This window comes from Eumetopias jubatus, unplaced genomic scaffold (genome assembly GCF_037043125.1).
Source record: "Eumetopias jubatus isolate StellerSeaLion01/CBP00866 unplaced genomic scaffold, mEumJub1_p1.0 scaffold_12, whole genome shotgun sequence".
Classification (NCBI taxonomy): Eukaryota; Metazoa; Chordata; class Mammalia; order Carnivora; family Otariidae; genus Eumetopias; species Eumetopias jubatus.
The window spans coordinates 2,641,578-2,661,703 of NW_028274818.1; the positions used below are offsets into that span (position 1 = coordinate 2,641,578).

The window sequence follows — 20,126 nt, forward strand, 5'->3', positions numbered from 1 at the left end:
GGGCTGGGTGGGGCCGAAGGAGGGGAGAAACATGACAGGAAAGGGAGGACCCTGTGTGCTCTGGGTCTCACAGTTATGGACTCCCTTTGGGGCAGCCAGTTCCCCTCCCAGACCCTGATGCTCCAGGTCAGCCTCTTCCTGGGTGAGTGGCAGATCCGTGGGGCAGCTCCGGTTTGGGTGTGGCTGGGAGGGTTGGGGGGGGGCAGGAAGCAAGTGTGAGGGAGGCAGGTGAGCAGTGGGGGCTTGCTGGTATCAACATTCTGATTTCTCCAGAGTCCTGAAGGGTTGAGGGAGAGAAAGGGGTACTAGGGCCTGTCTGGGATGCCCTCAGGTTCCCCAGGACGGGGAAAGCACCCTCAACCCTCTCTTAGGAAAGGCAGTTCTTTGCCCTGCTGTGGGGGCCGAGGCTGAGATCATCAGTAGCTGAGTCTCACTTTCCAGAGTCCTGCTTTGTCCCCGGAGCTGTGCCTACAATCTCAGACCCTTGTGTGCACCCCCTCCCCACCCCGCAGCCTGCTTGTGTCCCCAGCTCCCAGGCTGAGGAGGGCGTGTGTGAGTGAGGGGCCAGGACAGCCTCCCACGGCCCCCGCAGTAGGGACAGCTGAGCTGTGGCACCGTCGGCAGAGGGCGGTGGGGCCGGGTAAGGGGACCTTCCCTTCTTATCTGCCTGTGACCTTTCCGTGTGGTTAGAGCTGTTTTTCGTCTCCTGTGCGGGTATGCCACAGTCAGCCTCGAGTGTCAAACAGACTCCGACTTTGTGGCCTTGTCCCCAGAGCTCCTCACGGGGCAGAGGGGCTGAACTCTGCAGTCAGACCCACGGGGTGTCTCATTCTGCTTCTGCCACATACCGGCGCTAAGATTCTGCTCATGGCAGCAGAGAGATGACACACCTCCTGTGCTCCCCCCGCCCGCCACACGGACGTGGACGCTGAGCGAACCTTTATAAAAGCTCAGGCCCCCTCGCCCATCAGTGAGCGAAGTCGCGCCACCATCGTCGCTACACAAGCAACGGGCGTGAGCACCGGACGCGCAGAGAAGGGACGGGTCAGGCGCCCGAGCCCGAGAGATGGTCGTCCTCACAGCTCAACACACGAATGCAAACTGACCGTTCTGCTCACCCTATCTGCCTGTCAAATGAACACACTTGTGTCTGTGGTGTTGAGAGTCCTGAGTGTGGTGACGGGGAGGGGACAGGCTCTCTCCTGTCTCCCCGGCAGCTGATGAAGGAGGAAGAGCTCCTGGCGGTCGCTGTGGCGTGTCGGAGACCCTGAACCATTTCACACGCTGACCCCCCAGGGTCCTCCTCCCGTCGGAATCTCTTTCCTCTTCTACCCACAAAGGCTGGGGTTCCTGATTGGGGTCCCGGAGCCTGGGGGGTGGGTGAGCCGGCAGGGAGCCCTGCTGGGTTCTTCTTGGAGACGCAGGTGCATCCAGGCTGCTCCTCTGTGTCCCCAGAGCTCTGCCACTGTTGAGCCCGCACAGCGTCTGTCCCCAACCTCAGAGAGCTGTGAGCCTGGCAGCGTGAGGTCGGCCCCGGAAGCCATCTGTGCCCCCAGCACACCTGTGTGTGTGTGTGTGTGTGTGTGTGTGTGTGTGTGTGTGTGTGGCTCACGCTCTGGGCTGCCCAGCAACCACAGGGGCCGGACGTGCCCCAGAGAAGGGGGACAGGTGTCCCTGCCTCACCCACAGGGACATCACCTCATCTGCCGCCGCAGCCAGGCTGCCCAGCGTCCCCCGTGCTGGGAGAGGACAGGGGCATGGCTGGGGCCCACGGATGACCGTTCTGTCCTTCAAACAGACAGATAGACTCTTTCCTGGGAACACAACTTGGAGTCAAGCAGATTTGGGCAGTGCTGGCTTCATGATGAACTCATTTTTATTAAGAATCAAAGTTGATGATACAAATTTGCTACTGTTGTTTATTTCAAAGGAAAATTTTTAGGGCTTCTGTGTGCGTTAATTGGTGGAGCATCTGACTCTTGATACCAGGTGTTGGTCTCAGAGTTGTGAGTTCAAGCCCTATGTGAGTGTGTAGCCTATTAAAAAAATAAAATGATAGGGGTGGCTTGGTGGCTCAGTCGACTAAGTGTTTAACTTTGGTTCAGGTCATGATCTCGGGGTTCTGGAATTAACCTCCACTTTGGGCTCCACTCTCAGTAGGGGGTTTGCTTCTTCTTCTCCCTCTGTCCCTCCACCTCCTTCTGCGCTCTCTCTCAAATAAATTAATAAAATCTTAAGAAAATAAAAAGATACTTTTTAAAACAGTTAAGGAATATGGCATCACATCATCATATTTAAGTGCAGGTCTCTGTCAGTCCGTGAGGGAAACTTCGTGGATGTATATTTGCACGTGTCCTCGAGGCAGGACACAGGATCGTTGGCAGAAACCACCAGAATGCAGAGCTCTTCCCTGCCTCTCATGGGATTGGATTTGGCCCTTTCCCTGTGTGTTTTGTGTTCCAAGGGCACTTGGAGCATGAACTCCAGGAACCTGGACCTTACAATTGTGGCACCAACGTCTCTCCAGTGGTTTTTCTCACTTTTCCTGTAATTGGAACTCCATCTCCCTGTTCATAGTAAAGAGACTCTTCCCTAGTCTGTGAGAAATCCCTTCACAAATTGCTTCAACATCAGACAGACAGACAGACAGACAGGAGGGGGGGCGGCTCGCAGACCCACAGGTCCACACGTCACCTGTCCTGCTGGGTGAGCTCCTGCGTCCATCTTCACTACACGGTTGGTCTCTGGAAACTCCCTCAGTCCCAGCTTTTCCTGAAGCCTGGTCACTTGCCTTCTCCTGCATCATGCAGTTCCCTGTTCAAAACCCAACATCGCTGTGGGGGAACCTGTTGTCTCCTACTTCCAGGTGTTTTGTGTGAAAGATAAAATCCTGACTCCGTGGGACCCGGGTACACACAGGATCCCGTCTCTACAATCTTTCACCCTCCGTCTTGAAAGCCTTAGTGCCCAAAAGATGAAATTAAAAATAAGTAAATAACCCTGCAGCCCCTTGACAAGTCCTTGAAATAGGCGGAGTGACCTTCCTCTAGGGATTCAACTGCCTCATGTTGACACTTCGCTGAGGGCAAAAGTCAACCTTAACCCAACCCCCAGGACCCTGCAAGTCTATTTTGACATATAAAAATTCCCTTGGAAACTTCCTTTATCTCTACCCCCCAAGATACATGTTGGCAATCATTCCCCAAGCGTATGGCCCACCGATATACATCTGAAGGGTCTCGTGACGAAGGTTTTAGACGGTAATAAATGCCCTTTTCCCAACAACAGCTAGCCCCCTCAGGGTCCTGGAAACCTTGCTTTCTAATTCCTTAGAGACATATGCTATCCCTAACCCCCACGCAACTTGAAGGTATATAATCAGCCCCAGTGTAGCTCTTTCTGCCTACAGGCCCTGTCCCTGTGCTTTAATAAAACCACTCTTTTGCACCAAATATTGCCCTGGGATTTCGAGGAGCAACTGTTTATCTACTTTGGGGGTTGGAGGCGGTAAAGATAAGGGAAGTTCCGAAAGGACTTTCATCTGCTAAACAAGACCCACGAGGTCCAGGCGGCCTTGCTATTGTCAAACCAGGTATTTTTCCCCTAGCAAAGCATTAATAGTAAACCAGTTGGGTGCTTCTTGCCTCAAGTATTGTCAATGGGCAGCAGGTTTTAAGGACATTTACTTTTATCTACATTTCGTTCTGCCTTTTTCCCCACATCCTTCCCCTCTGAACAATTCTGACCCTTAAATCTTTAAGGTTGCTGAGGGTGGAAGATCTTATCTTCTGTAACTTCGTTCTGTTGAATAGGGGCGTAGAGATGTCCCTACCTATGTGTCCACATTGGTCAGTTGGGGGAATTTATATATGAGTTACCAAAGGCAGAGGCAACCAATCCAAGGTAGACAACGTATATGATCCGTGAGTAGAAGGGGTCCTCTATAGGCTGGAAGCTATGGTAGTGAAGGAGTCTTGGCACCAGGCAGTGCGACATTGGAAAAGACAACAAAATAAGATTAATGCTATAATGAGAAAGAGAAGCCTGAATAAAAAGACCTTTGATAGTTAACTAAAATTTTCCTCCAGTCCTTTATTGTCATTTGGAGAGAAATTTGAGGTCTTCCACAGGTTCACGGGAATAATAAGAAGGCACGTTAGTTTGCTCATTGGTTTCCTGTGAAGGAGATACAGGTTTAGGTCTGATATATGAGCCCACAAACAGTGCCCCTCTAGTTTTACTGCCTCAGGAGTACATAATAGGACCCACTAGGGAGCCTTCCATTTTGGAGTTAAATCCCCTGCTGTGCTAGACTTCCAGTCTTTTAAATAAACCAGTTATCTGGGGTTTATATGGGGTGGGTTGCTGGTAACTGTCAGATTAGGTTTAGGGAGCATAAAGTTTGCCTATACATTTAGAGATTTATGAATTAACCTGGCCTCAAGTGCATAATTTTATAGAGTGTTATAGTCTCCATCTATTGATAGGTCTACAGTGAGAAAAGGTTTTTCATGTGGTAACTCAAAGAGACTTAACCCTATTGGTTGTTTTGGGGGCAATCCTCATTCTGAGAAGCCCAGCTGTAAAAGAGTAATCCAGTTTTCTTGAGTCTCTCTTCTTAAAATCTAGTATCTACAAAGATGTGTTATTGAAACATTTTCTCTCTATAATAACCCTCATTTTTATTTTATTTTTAAATATTTTATTTATTTATTAGCGAGAGAGAGCACACAAGCAAGGTGAGAGGGAGAGGGAAAAGCAGGCTCCCCGCTGAGCGGAAAGCCCGACATGGGGACTCGATCTCAGGACCCTGGGATCATGACCTCAGCCAAAGGTAGCTGCTTAACTGACTGAGCCACCCAGGCATCCCAATAACCCTCATTTTTAATCAGAGATCACCAAATCTGGACTAATTCGTTTGTAAAACAAGTCCAATTTTAACAAACTTGGTCTAATGATTTATATAAGCTCAGCAAGAATTGTGATTGATCATATAGATCTTCTAGAATCTGCTTTGCTGGAACTTTTATAAGGAATCTCTAGGTTGAACTTTTAGTAGCCTCTCTAGGCCAAAAGTCAAACCAAGTGCTTGCCATCAGACATGCCTGCAATACCTGTAGATGTGGGTGGATTCCTCTTCAGGAGGTCCCCAATATATTCTGAGGTTCCTGCACCTGCCAGAGTGACATTCTTTACTCACCTGGTGAGGCTGCTGGGAGCTCTGTAAGCAAGGTATTGATGGGGGAAACAAAGGAAAAAGAAATGTAACTTAAATTAAAATCTCCTTACAGCTTGCAGCCCACTGATAGATCCCTGAAACCTACAGAGCATGACATTCCTCGAGGAACTCGTGGCAGCCTCAATGCCTTCGTGTTTAAAGGAAACTTATCTTGGCAGCAGCTGGCCCCTTGCTTCCAGATTCCTTGGAGATTTGCGCTATCCCTAAGCCCTACTAATTAGGAAATATACAGTCAGTCACTGCTCACAATCCCAGTACAGCTCTTTCTGCCCACAGGTCCTGTCCTGGGAGCAGGGAGGGGGAAATGACCAAACTTCAAAGAACAAGTAAACATGGTTCTATCTGTGCCAGAGATGTCAAGATTTCAGTTTTCTGGTCAGTTCTCAATAAAAGACTGCCAGTGGCAGCACACAGTGGAAACCCATCCGGGAACCCCGTCACTCTAGAGAGCTTCTTCTTTTCTTTCTGCTCTCATCTTCACTTAATGAACTTCAACTTCACTCACACTTTTGTGTCCACGAGTTTCATTCTTCGACCTTGTGAGACAAGAACACTGCGATCCTGCAACAGTATCAGGCCAACATTTCCAAGGGGCTCTACTGGCTTCATGCTTCATAACGTCAATCTTAGTTCCTTAAAGCTGTTTTGTCATATCTGAGTTTGTGCATGTCTCTCTCAAAAATGAGATTGCAGGCAAAGCCTTGGTAAAATAACCAATATTTCCAATGGTGTCCGGTTACAAAGAGAACAGATTCTTATTGAACTTATGCAAATGACTATAATTGCATTGGAAGAAAGAATACTTACTGAGACCTTTTGAATTTCAGAGAGTTCAGGTAGAGAGAAAAGTTAAAGACATCCATTTGTTCACAGAGGAATACTTTAGAATTATTTCTGTATATCATTGATGTCTAAGAGAAAGTTTTCTTAATCTGGAAGAGCAAACATTAGAGAACCAGCAATGTTTTAAGCATGAGTCACAGACTGTAATCTTCCTGTTTATTTAGTCCCATGTCACTAATTCTTGTCCAGTTTGAATGCAGCTTTTTTTTAGTTAGTTCCAGAAATTCTTCCTCATTTTAGTTTTATGATTTTGAAGATATCAAAAACCTGTGTTTGTAAAAAGTTCTGTTTGTTGATTTTAGCCATTCTGACTGGTGTTAAGTGGGATCTCATTGTGGTTTCGATTTGTATTTCCTTGATATCAAGTGATGTGGAGCATTTTTTCATGTGTCTGTTGGCCATTTGTACGTCTTCTTTGGAGAAATGTCTGTTCATGTCTTCTGCACATTTCATGACTGGATTATTTGTTTTTTGGTGTTGAGTGTGATGAATTCTTTATAGATCTTGGATACTAGCCCTTTATCTGATAAGACATTTGCAAATATCTTCTCTAATTCTGTAGGTCGTATTTTGGTTTTGTTAACTATTTCCTGTGCTGTGCAAAAGCTTTTTATTTTGATGACGTCCCAATAGTTCATTTTCACTTTTGTTTCCTTTGCCTTTGAAGATGAGTCCAGCAAGAAGTTGCTGCAGCCAGGGTCAAAGAGGTTGCTGCCTGTGTTCTCCTCTAGGATTTTGAGGGATTCCTGTCTCACATTTATTTATTTATTTTTTAAAGATTTTATTTATTTATTCATAAGAGACAGAGAGAGAGAAAGAGAGAGAGAGAGAGAGAGAGAGGCAGAGGGAGAAGCAGGCTTCCTGCTCAGCAGGGAGCCCGATGCGGGACTCGATCCCAGGACCCCGGGATCATGACCCAAGCTGAAGGCAGACGCTTAACCATCTGAGTCACCCAGGCACCCCCTGTCTCACATTTAAATCTATCATCCATTTTGAGTTTATCTTTGTGTGTGATGTAAGAAAATGGTCTAGATTCATTCTTCTACATGTGGCTCCAACAATTCACCAGGTGTTGAAGAGACTGTCTTTTTTCCATCGGATATTCTTTCTTGCTTTGTCAAAGATTAGTTATAGAGTCCATATCTGGGTTCTGTGTTCTGTTCCATTGATCTATGTGTCTGTTTTTGTGCCAGTACCATACAGTCTTGATGCTTACAGCTTTGTAATAGAGCTTGAAGTCTGGCATTCTGATGCCACCAGCTTTGGTTTTTTTTTGTCAACATTCCTCTGGCTATTTGTGGTCTTTTCTGTCCATACAAATTTTAGGATTATGCATTCCAGCTCTGTGAAAAATGTCGATGGTATTTTGATAGGGATTGCATTGAATGTGTAGATTGCTCTCGGTAGCATAGACATTTTAACAATGTTTATTCTTCCAATCCATGAGCATGGAAAGTTTTTCCATTTCTTTGAGTTTCCTCAATTTCTTTCAAGAGTGTTCTGTAGTTTTTGGAGTACAGATCCTTTAGCTCTTTGGTTAGGTTTATTCCTAGGTATCTTACGGTTTTTGGTGCAATTGTAAATGGGATCGATTCCTTAGTTTCTCTTTCTTCTGTCTCATTGTTAGTGTATAGAAATGCAACTGTTTTCTGTGTATTGATTTTATATCCTGCCACTTTGCTGACTTCCTGTATGAGATCTAGCAATTTTCGGGTGGAGTCTTTTGGGTTTTCCACATAGAGTATCCTGTCATCTGCAAAGAGTGAGAGCTTGACTTCTCTGCTGATTTTGATGCCTTTTATTTCTTTTTGTTGTCTGATTGCTGAGGCTAGTACTTCCAATATTATGTTGAACAACAGTCGTGAGAGTGGACATCCCTGTTATGTTCCTAACTTTAGGGGAAAAGCTCTCAGTTTTACCTCATTGAGAATGACATTTCCTGTGGGCTTTTCATATGTGTCTTTTATGATGTTTTCCCTCTATCCCTACACTGTGAAGAATTTTAATCAAGAAAGGATGCTGTAATTTGTCAATTTTTTTTGCATCCATTGAGAGAATCATATGGTTCTTGTCTTTTCTTTTATTAATGTGGTGTATCACATTGATTGATTTGTGGATGTTGAACCACCCTTGCATCCCAGGAATAAATCTCACTTGGTTGTGGTATCCAGTCCTGTCCTGGACCATCTTTCTCTGCCTTTAATGTACTGTTGGATCCTATTGGCTAGTATCATGGTGAGAATTTTGGCATCTGCGTTCCTCAGGGATATTGGTCTGTAATTCTTTTTGGTGGGGTCTTTGTCTAGTTTTGGGATCAAGGTAATGCTGGTCTCATAGAACAAGTTTGGAAGTTTTCCTTCCATGTCTATTTTTTGAAACAGCTTCGGAAGAATAGGTATTAGTTCTTTAAATGTTTTGTAGTATTCCCCTGGGAAGCTATCTGGCCCTGGACTCTTGTGTGTTGGGAGATTTTTGATCACTGCTTCAATTTCCTTGCTGGTTATGGGTCTATTCAGGTTTTCTATTTCTTCCCGTTTCAGTTTTGGTAGTTTATAAATTTCTAGGAATGCATCCATTTCTTCCAGATTATCTGATTTGTTGGCATATAGTTGCTCATAATATGTTCTTATAATTGTTTGTATTTCTTTGGTGTTGGTTGTGATTTCTCCTCTTTCATTCATGATTTTATTTATTTGGATCATTTTTCTTTTTGATAAGTCTGGCTAGGGGTTTATCAATCTTATCAATTCTTTCAAAGAATGAGCTCCTCGTTTCATTGATCTGGTCTACTATTATTTTGGTTTCTATTTCATTGATTTCTGCTCTAATCTTTAGTATTTCTCTTCTCCTGATGGGTTTAGGCTTTATTTGCTGTTCTTTCTCCAGCTCCTTTAAGTGTAAGGTTATGTTCTGTATTTGGGACCTTTCTTATTTCTTGAGAAAGGCTTGTATTGCTATATACTTCCCTCTTAGGACCATCTCTGATGCATCCCAAAGGTTTTGAACTGTCATGTTTCCATTTTCATGAATTTTTTAAATTCTTCTTTAATTTTCTGGTTGACACATTCATTCTTTAGTAGGATGGTCTCTAACCTCCATGTATTTGTGTTCCTTCCAAATTTTCTCTTGTGATTGAGTTCAAATTTTATTTATTCATTTAAAAAGATTTTATTTATTTATTTGAGAGAGAGAGAATGAGAGAGAGCACATGAGAGGGGTTAGGGTCAGAGGGAGAAGCAGACTCCCTGCCGAGCAGGGAGCCCAATGTGGGACTCGATCCTGGGACTCCAGGATCATGACCTGAGCCGAAGGCAGTCACTTAACCAACTGAGCCACCCAGGTGCCCTGAGTTCAAATTTTTTTTAGGTTTTTTTTAAAATGTTTTATTTGTTTATTCATGAGAGTCAGAGAGAGAGAGAGAGAGAGAGGCAGAGACAGAGAGAGAAGCAGGTTCCCCGCCTAGCAGGGAGCCCAATGCGGGACTCGATCCCAGGACCCTGGGATCATGACCTGAGCCGAAGGCAGACGCTTAACCATCTGAGCCTCCCAGGCGCCCCCCAAGTTCAAATTTTAAAGCATTGTGCCTGACCCAAGGCTGTGTGCTCTAGGCAAGGCCAGCATCTGAGCGAGCAGCTCTGCAGCTTTGCCTCCTCGTCTGTAACTGGAGAGGCTCATCTTATAAACACGCCCGTGATGTGATGGGACAGCAGGTCTTACAGCAGTGTCATGCTTGTCCACTTCTTTCTTCCCCATCTTAGCTATTTCCTCAACAAGCTTCCAGACCGTGGACAACCCCAGCACCTCCCGCACCCTGGAAAGGACCGTGGGGGAGTCTGTCCAGCTGCAGCTGACCTCCTCCTCGTACCCGAATGTCTGAGAGATAGAGTGGAGTTGGCATTTGGAGCCTGAGAAAGAAGAGATCCTAGTGTCCTGGAAACCTAATGCCACTGGTCCTGACTGGTATGAGCTGGAGGAAAAATACAGGCACAGCCTCTCCCTGACAGAGATGGCAGTTTTGAGCATCAGGAATCTCACTATGTAAATGAGTGGATGGTATACAGCAAAGGTCAAATTCCGCACAGGAAAATCCCAGAAGGAAGTCTTTAGACTCTGTGTATATGGTAAGGTGAGCCCCAATCAGGAATTCCAACAACTGCTTTATGTCAAGTAAGTGACCTAAACAGGTTTTTAAAAAAATCAAATCTTCTTTAGGAGTATTTGCATCTCTTTTGATGCCCTAACCCTAAAGGCTAAATTCTAAAGATATCCTCTTAGGAAAAAGTAGTTAAAATGTCTTAAAAAGTATAAAAAAACACATGAAATGGGGAGGTAGGAAGCCATCCAGAGGGATAACAAAAAACTGTCTTCAATTGCAAATTATTACAAAACTGATTAGAAATGCAAAATTGTATCAGAAAGTTTCTTAGCCAGTTGTTTCAAAAACTAATTTAAAAACTCTTAAGTGACCCAAAAAGTTGGCAGAAATAAAACAAGAAACCTGGACATCAGCACGGTGAGGAGCAACCCCAAGAGGGAGACCAAGTTCTAACCCAAGAGGGTTAGAACTCGACATTGGGTAAAACCCTTCCCACCACTTGCCCTGGACTCCCACCAGGAGGACCGAGGGACACAGCCCCATCCTAGACCAAGAGGAGGCTGCAGGAGACCCAGGCCTGGCTCCTGGAGGTCCCAGGCCAGTGAGGACCCCCCACCCCCAGGAACAGAGACCCAGACAGACAGAGCAGGGGGAGCAGGACAAAGGGAGGAGAGGAGCAGAGCCCGGGGTGTGTGCCTGCCCGAGCTCTCTCCCATTGGTCCCCTGCTCTGGGCACCACGGCAGCCTCCTCCCTGGCTTCCCTGCCCTTGGTCTTCCCTCCTAAATCCCCCTCCACCTTACTGCTCTGTTGGGCTTTCAGAAATGCAGCATCCTCCTGTCCTTTCCCTGCCTACAGCCAACCTCCTCCTGCCCCTACTCCCCACAGGATCAATGGCACTCAGGAGAGGAAGTCTAACCCGCCCAGGATCTGGTCCCTGGCAGTCTGTCCAGCCGCATTTCCAACACTGTTCTCCCTGTGCCCTGTTCCACCTGTGTTGCCCTTCACCACACCTGGCTGCCCTCTCTCTCCTCCTTCCCAGGTGCTGGGGGCTCTCGGGGGACTACCCATACCTCACCCCTTGCCTGCATAGTGAGCAAATGTTCCTGTAGCCAGTCCTGTCCTGGACCATCTTTCTCTGCCTTGCACCGGAGTTACTGGGTGTGGTCTACTCTTCACCTGAGAGCCCCATTCCCGGCCCCACCCTCTGTGGCACCTGCCCGAGGTTGTACCCAGCTCCCGGCAGGCACTCAGCGGGTGTCCTTCAACTGGGTAGGTGTCAGCAATATGTAAAGGAACCATACAGAAACACCTAAAGTTTCTCAAAATTTTGGTTATTCAAGCCTCACTCACATTCCTTCACCTGTTGAAAAGAGCCTATAACAAACATTCATATAAACCAACTCCTGAGCAAATTCATTCCTAAAAGCAGAAGCTTTCTAAATGCCTGTGTGTGTGCTTCCTTACACTTTGTAACAGACTTTCCATTTGGTTTTATATTTAAATTATTACCTGTTAATTAATTCAGTTATTTTATTTTATTTTATTTTATTATTATTTTTTAAAGATTTTATTTATTTATTTGAGAGAGAGAGAATGAGAGACAGAGAGCATGAGAGGGAAGAGGGTCAGAGGGGGAAGCAGACTCCCTGCTGAGCAGGGAGCCGGATGTGGGACTCGATCCCGGGACTCCAGGATCATGACCTGAGCCGAAGGCAGTCGCTTAACCAACTGAGCCACCCAGGCGCCCCAATTAATTCAGTTATTTTAAAAGAGCTACTTAAAAGTACCATTTTCCCTAGTCACATGTGCAAGGAGTTTTGGGAAGGATGGCAAGTTGGTATTTTTATTAATCCCTGATCAGGGGTTGGCAGACTATAGCCTTTGGTCAAATCTAGTGCATGTGTGCTTTTATTGGAACACAGCCACGTCACTACACTGATGTGTTGTATTTGGCTGTTTTCTCTCTATAGTGGTGAAGTTTGTATAGTTGTGACAGACTATATGGCCAGTGACACCAAAAAGGTTTACTGTCTGACCCTTTGCAGTGAAGTTGTCCATCTCTGCCCGGATGATGCTGTAGACACAGCAGATGCGTGTACCTTTGTGGTCATCATGGCGATTGTAGGAAGTAATGGAAAGCCCTTGGAGCTGTGCCTGGGAATATCCACCTGCTCCATAAATGCTAACTACTTCCTTTTTTCATCAGCTAGTGGAGTAAATTGAACTAATAAATTTCCTAATTATCTTGTCCTTGTAGGAATTTAAACTCTCTCTGTGTCTGCTTAGTGTTTTCTACCTGAGCCTGGATTTGGTCTGCAGTGACCATTGTCACACCTGCCATCATGTTGTTGACATGTCCCCTGTGGATGGTTTTCCATCTGTGTGTCTTCAGTCTCTCTGTGCCATAGGTGATGGGACGAGCGCACAGCTGCAAGAGCAGAATTGGAGTCTTGATTGTGTATTAGGGGGACATCAGGCCCGCAGATGTAGTTTACACAGATGCACCTGCTCCTGACGTCTCCTGTTCTCGATTCACCATCGTTTCTTCTTGCCTTTGGTTGGATGGGTAGAGTTTTCATCCATCTAAACATCTGTAGTATTTTGGAAGTTATAACCCCTTGTACTTTCTTTTTTTTTTTTTTAAAGATTTTATTTATTTATTTGACAGAGAGAGACACAGCGAGAGAGGGAACACAAGCAGGGGGAGTGGGAGAGGGAGAAGCAGGCTTCCCGCGGAGCAGGGAGCCCGATGCGGGGCTCGATCCCAGGACCCTGGGACCATGACCTGAGCCGAAGGCAGACGCTCAACGACTGAGCCACCCAGGAGACCCAACCCCTTGTACTTTCATCTTAGTGGATACTAAACTTAAATATTTACCTTGACATTTAAAGATAATTAGTATTTCTCTTTAAATAAAATAAGAACTTTTAACATGTTTTCCTACTATATTCTCAACTTCTTTGATGTTATGTTTATTGTATCTATGAGAGTAGATATAATTATTATCATATGTATAATCATCATGTATATATAAAATTATAGAATTATTGGGGCGCCTGGGTGGCTCAGTCAGTCAAGCATCTGACTCTTGATTTCTGCTCAGGTCATGATCTCATGGTCATGAGATTGGGCCCCACCTTGGTCTCCACACTCAGCGTTGAGTCTGCTTGAGATCCTTCTCCTAGCTTGTGCTTACCTGCTTTCTCTCTCAAATAAATAAATAAATAAATAAATAAAATCTATTTTTCTAAAAAAGAATTATCATATCCATCATGATTACTGAATTATGTAGACATAAGTGAGCATGGAAGGGCCTCAGCCCTCTGTCCTGGGCTGGGAGTCAGAACCCCTGAATGAAGGGCGGTAGGTCCCTTCCCCAGGCCCATAGTGAGGAAGCCCCCACAGCTGGGTCACTTGGAGAATGTGCTGATCCCCTTATGTGTCCTTCAATGCTGACTGTCAGTTTCTCTTTTGTCTCCTCCTCCCCCAGAACCCATCCCCCACCCCCAGATTGTGATTCATTCATCCTCCAACCAGGCAGGCTGGTGTAATGTCAACCTAGAGTGTGGGACCCCAGGAGCCACAGAGAACCGGACAGTGACCTGGCTGAGTGAGGGGCTCCCCAGGGAGCTGGAGCACAGAGGGGCTCTGGGGCCAGCCCCCAGCTCCAGGATTCTAAGCCTGAGCCTGCCCCTGAGCCAGCTGAATGGCCCCCTCACCTGTAGGGTCAGCAACCCTGTGGATGAGAAGAATGCAACCTTACTCCTGCAGAGCATCTGTCTGTGGAGGGGTGAGTGGGATCTGCTGGGAAGGGCAGCAGAGAACAGGGCAGTGCACGCCTGGGAGACTCAGGAAAATCACTACAACAGAGGAACCCTGGACGGGGGTCTCTGTGGAGCACCCCAGAGGCAGATGCATGGCCACACCATCGCTGTGGTCTTCAAACCTGCAAGCCCAGAACCTGGACCAGTACCGGGAGACCGTGCATTGCCCAGAACCAAAGTGTGGGGCTGGCAGATGGTCACCCCTTGGACTGCATCAGGGAGCCTGGGAGGCTGACCTGGTCAGCAGAATGCAGGCGGGGGAGGGGAAGAACTGAAGAGGACAGACCGAGGACCCTGAGGGCACCCCGCCCGCAGCCCTGGAATCTCAAGTCCCAGGACCCTGGATGGTCTGGACGCTCATAGCCCTTTCAGGCTGATAAATGCTGTTTTTTTGCTGTGTGCCAGACATGACCTTTCTGAGGATGGTTACCACCTCTGAGTGCATAAACCACAGTTCAGCCCTCCGAGGCATGTGAGCGCCTGCGGTCACCACACTTCCGCCCCAGCCTCAGCGGTCCCCTTGGCCGTGCAGAGAGGGAGTCTGTGCAGCAGTGCATGGTGGGTAGGGCGTCCTTTACTTTTCCTAGAACCTCAGAGCAGAAAGAACTGGTGTAAAGAAGGTTAATAATCGGTGTGGCTGTCTTGTCCCGCCAGGGCCCTCCTGAGCTCTGACGCGCCCCCCCCCGGCTTCTCCTTGCCAGGTCCTTACTCAGCCACCCAGCACTCAGCCCTTACACGGGGGCTGAGTGCTCACTACGCACGGGGTGGAGGGAAGACGCAGGGAACAGTAAGATGAACCGCCACGGAAGGAACCTCCAGGGCCTTGGGGGCATCTCTTCTTCCTGGCTGTGTGAATCCGGACAAGTTACTTAATTTCTGGAGCCTTTCTTTGAGATGGGTGTTAATTATATCCACTTCATAGGGTCGTTTAAGCTCTCAGCACAGCGTGTGACACACAGCTCATCAATAAGTATCAGGTAACAGTTCATGGACGAGGAGGAGTCCATCTGTGGACATGAAGCCGCATGAGGGCTGCTGAAATTGAGGCAAATACGAACTATATGGTTCCCGTACAAAAGGAAGGAAAACACTGAGTAGTTGCTGCAGGACTTGGGAAAGGCATCGCAGAGAAGGGAACATCTGCGTTGAGTTGGGCCTTGAAGTGGGAGCCGTTTTCGTGTGGCTGGCAAACCGCGGGCAGGACATGCGCCGACGTCAGGCGGCCCTGGAACCTTCCATCCCCTCCCCCTCCCAGACTGGTTCTTTCCCGGGAGTCTGCCAGGGTAGAACAGGGCCAGGCTGCAGGCATCGGGGGCACCTGCAGCTTCTGGGAGCTTCTGAGGTCTCTGGGCAGAAGCAGCACAGAAAGCCTGGTACAAGGGCCACTGTGGCGGCCTGGCCAGGGGGCAGGAACCCGTCGGGGCTGCAGCAGGAATGTGCCCTTGCGACACAGGCTCCAAGCCAGGGGGGGGGTCCATCCTTCTCTCCTGCCTGCCTCCCGGGCCTCACAGGGGCACACCTGAAACAGGCTTTGATGGCAGGTTCTCAGAGCAAGTGGCTTTGGAGAAGCATCCTGCTCACGGTTCTGATGCTGAGCCTGGCCGGCGGAGTGTGCATCTGGATGAGGAAGAAGATGCAGTCCAGGAGGGGTAGGTGCTAGTGAGAGCCTGAGGGGAGCTCTGGGGGAGGGCAGTGGATGGAGGGGACCCCTGGGAGGGGCCGGGCTGGCAGATGGGGCTTATTGACTTCTGTGAATCACCTGGGTAGAAGGCTGGGACCGCACAGCACCGAGGGTAAGGGCTGTGTGCACGCCCAGACAGGAGGGGTGGTGGATGGCAGGGATGGGCAGGGGTCTGGGAGCTGACCTTTTAGCCCATGGAGCAATGGCTGCCCTATCCTGGGGCCGACAAGGGGTCACCTGAATCCGACAAGCTCTCACTGTGCGTGCTGGGTGCAGGCGGGTCCACTCTGCTGCCCGCAGAGCCGGGCTCAGCAGCGGCTCCCCAGGCCCCGTCCACAGAGGAACCTGCTGGCCTGCGGACCGCTGGGGCCACAGCCACTGCCCTCCTGACGTGGAGCTCAGCCTCCTGAGACACCCCAAGGTGGGTCCAAGGGAATCACACCAGGTCAACCGACTTGTGCTCAGAGGCCGTGAGTGCCGACTGGTTCCGGGTACTTGGTTGCTTGTCAGGGCTGGTCCAGTCCTTGCTGTGGACAGTACGGTTGCTGTGTCTGGAACTGGGAGTGAAGGGTGGGAGCCACTGAGAGGGACAATTCCTTGCTCATATGCGCACAATCTCATTAGGTCCTCACCACCACCCAGGGAGGAGGGGTGGCGGAGCAGGAGAGGGAAGGAGGCAGGCTCAGTGAGGTGTGTGACTGACCCAAGGGCACACGACTCGGCAGGGGAAGGAGCAGGAGGGAACCCAGGCTGCTCTGGAGGAGCTCACCGCCCACAAGCTCAAACTCAAGCCCAGGGAGAGGCAGGAGTGTAAGCAACTGCCTGTCAGGTGGGACCTGTCATCCATAGAAGACCCAAAGCAAGTAGGAGTGGGGGCCACTAGCAGGGCCCAGATGCTGGGCACACCCAAGGTTCTGAGGAGCATCAGGAAAGCCCCATCCTCTCCCTCCCACAGTACTCACCCCCCTACCTGCCTGAGATCCTGTCATTAATGCCTCCTTTTGGGGTAAAGGCTTTGTTGCCCCACTGTGAACCATCCCTGGGAGAACTTCTCATGCGCTACTGGCCTCCAGTTAGAAATGGTCACAGAGGGTGTGATTCCACGAGGGGAAGGCCGGGAGACAGGCACAGCCTGGGCCGGGGGGGTGGGCACCTAAGGCACCACCCCGGAAGCAGAGGTTCTCAGGCTGAGCTCACATCAGAAACACCTGGAGGGCTTGCTGGACCCCCTCCCAGAAATTGTTTCAGTGGGTCCAGGGCAGACCTGAGACCCTGCGTTTCGAACACGTTTCCAGGTGATGGCCTCACCCTTTGGGAACCACTGGACTAAAATCGAGCAGAAGGAAAGCAAATAAGGCCACTGTCTGGACTCCCAGGAGCAGCCAGTGGCTGGGTCCTCTCCTCTCCCATCCTTTGACTTTGCCAGAGGGAGATACCTCTGGATCATTGACCCACAGACCATCAGGACCTTAGAAATCCCCTGGTCCAGTCCTAGCAGTTTATGGTGGGGGAAGTGGATCCAGAAGGAACACTAAGAAGGACTTGGGCGGGAAACCATAGTGGCACCAGGCAGAACAGGGCTTCCTTGCTCCCCGTTGAGTGTGTTGTGCGCTGTCCCCAACTGTCTCAGCACCTGCCACACTGTGACTTTCCATCTCAGCCCCTCTGACTTATGTTCCCATCCGACCCGGGCCACAGGGGGCTCAGGAAGTAGTTCCCTGAGACCCACATCCCAATACCCCCACCGGAGAAGCACAGGAGGGTAGCAATGTGTGGCTTTGGGATAAAGAAACGAATCAGGTTACCTCTGACCCAGACCCCCAGCCTTGCCCCCTCAGTCTCTCTGCCCCTGGGGAGCTTCCTAGCCTGATGAAGTAAACTATTTCCTCCCGGGGCACAGGGAGGCAAGCACAGAAGAGACATGGGGGTGGCGTGAAGGAGCAAAGGAGCAGAGTCGGGAGAAGTGGGAAGGAGCCTCTCATGCTGACTTCTCCATCAACCTTACAAAACTGCTGCCTGGGGTTCAGTTTCTTCTTTTATAAAATGCAGATTGCAGGAATAATATCTTTATCTGCTGCTTTGCAGTTTTTCAAAGCACTTTTGCAATGACAGTAGCCAAGGTGAGTTACAAATTTGTCCAACTAATATTTAATGAGTGTCTACTATATTCCAGAACCGTTCCGATCTAGGACACGGAGGTCAACAAAACAACAAAAAATCCTTGGCCTCAGAGAATACACAGTCTAGGTTGGGCGAGGGGAGAACAGCAAATCAAATAAATAAGCAAAATGTGAAGGGTTAGGTGATGATACGTGCTCAGGAGAAAATATGGCAGGAGGGGGCAGAGACAGTCAGGGAAGGGAGACCAGAGAGTGAGCAAAGTGGGGGTCTGGCAGTGGAGGGGGAGGAGAGGGGTAGCATCCAGGGGAGAGGACAAAGACTTTCCAGTGTTCAAGAGGGAGGTCTGCACTGAAGCTATGTTTTGGGGTTACTGGGGTTGAGTCAAGAAGCACATGAAGAGGCGTAGCTTGGCTGACTTCTGTGCCTGATTCTTTGAAGTTGACCACGAGCACCCCTAAACTCTGCTTGAATCACAGAATGACATGGAGAGGGGCATCTGCCATCCCCTTAGCCCTCAGTGCACCCCAACAGGCTACACTGTCTATGAGAAGATCTGGATGAGCCGAGATCCCCAGGAGGACACCTAGGTTAACGGAGACATCCGGGCAGTGAGGGGCCTTGGCAAGATCTGCCTCACCCTACACTCCACCCAGGGCCCCAGAAATCCCTCCTTAGGTAGAGCTAAGACAAGACCCCAGATCTTCCTGACGCACCTCCCCCCCCCGCCCGAAGATGGCAGAGCAGTACCACCTGTCTCTGGGCTCCTCACCAAGGTCTTCTCACTTCCCAGGTGGTGAGCATTAACTGCTTGGGCATCCAGCATGAGAGGCTGATCCTTGGGTGGGCAGTCAGATTTCTGACCTGTGACCCACTTACCCCCATGAGGGAACACCCGTGGTCAGGCAGGACATGCGGACGCATGTCTGGAACAGAGATGCTCTCCCAGAATCGGGTGGGCCTTGGATGGAGGACTTCCAGGCTGTCACTGCCCAGCCTCCCCGCGTGAACAGAAGATGGATGGCCCTGGACTGTGGAAAAGCAAGAGCTACAGAGATGAAGTTCAGGGTCAGCTTCAGCACGGGGAGGGGCAGAAAGGAAGGAAATCGCTTTTAAAAAAAATTTTTTTATTGTTATGTTAATCACCATATATTACATAATTTGTTTTGGTGTAGTGTTCCATGATTCATTGTTTGTGCATAACACCCGGTGCTCCACGCAGAATGTGCCCTCTTTAATACCCATCACCAGGCTAACCCATCCCCCTCCCCCCCTCCCCTCTAGAAACCTCAGTTTGTTTTTCAGAGTCCATCGTCTCTCATGGTTCGTCTCCCCCTCTGACTTACTCCCCTTCATTCTTCCTCTCCTGCTATCTTCTTCTTTTTCTTTTTTTTTCTTAAAATATGTTGCGTTATTTGTTTCAGAAGTACAGATCTGTGATTCAACAGTCTTACACAATTCACAGCGCTCACCGTAGCACATATCTTCCCCATTGTCTATCACCCAGCCACCCCATAGGAAATCGCTTTTGAGTTCTATCACCTGCAGGCTTACTGTAAACACCAGAAATGCCCATATCTCAAGATCTCTCAAAAGTCAAGCAATATATCAACCCTTTTAAAACATTGCCTAACGTACATAAATTGCAAGAAAGTCAAAGGCACGTCTCCTTGAAATTATATTTCATCAGTTGCAAATGGGATCCTGTTCCCGATGTATCTTCTAATTAGTTGTTACGATAACACATACAAAACATATTGTCACATTGGTAAGTTTCTCTACTGTTTGAAATAGGTTTTCATTTGATCCCTTTGAATTTCTGGACAAAGAACCGTATTACTGACAAATAATTAGAATTTTTCCTTCTTTCCTTCCAATTTTATGCTTCATTCCTCTCCTGCATCTCGCTGGGCTGGTGAACACCTCCCAGACCATGTTTAGTAAGAGTGATTCTGAAGCTCATCCTTGTTTTGTTCCTAACTTATTTTAAGTGCTTCTAGGGCATCCGTGTTGAGCATGATGTTTTACGGTTAAGGCATATAAGGCATATCTAAAAAGTATGTTCTTATTGCTATTTTATCAAGAATTTTAACATGAATAAAATGTTAAAGTTTATTCCTTCCCTTTTATCATCTGTGATGATGTCATCTGGTTTTCCTGTTTTTCCTCTATGAATAATACATTAATAGATTTCCTCCTATTGAGCTATTCTTGTGCTATTGGAATAAATCCCAGTTGATGTATTATTCTTTTAATGTGCTACTGTTTGATAACATTTTTATTTGGGATTTTGCATCATTATTCATAAATGAAATTCTCCTAT

General features: G+C 48.2%; 1 pseudogene; it reads left to right on the top strand.

The window, feature by feature from the left end:
• Positions 1–75: 75 nt before the first annotated feature.
• LOC148162714 (CD48 antigen-like) lies at positions 76–18,393 on the top strand (annotated as a pseudogene).
• The last annotated feature ends 1,733 nt before the right edge of the window (positions 18,394–20,126 follow it).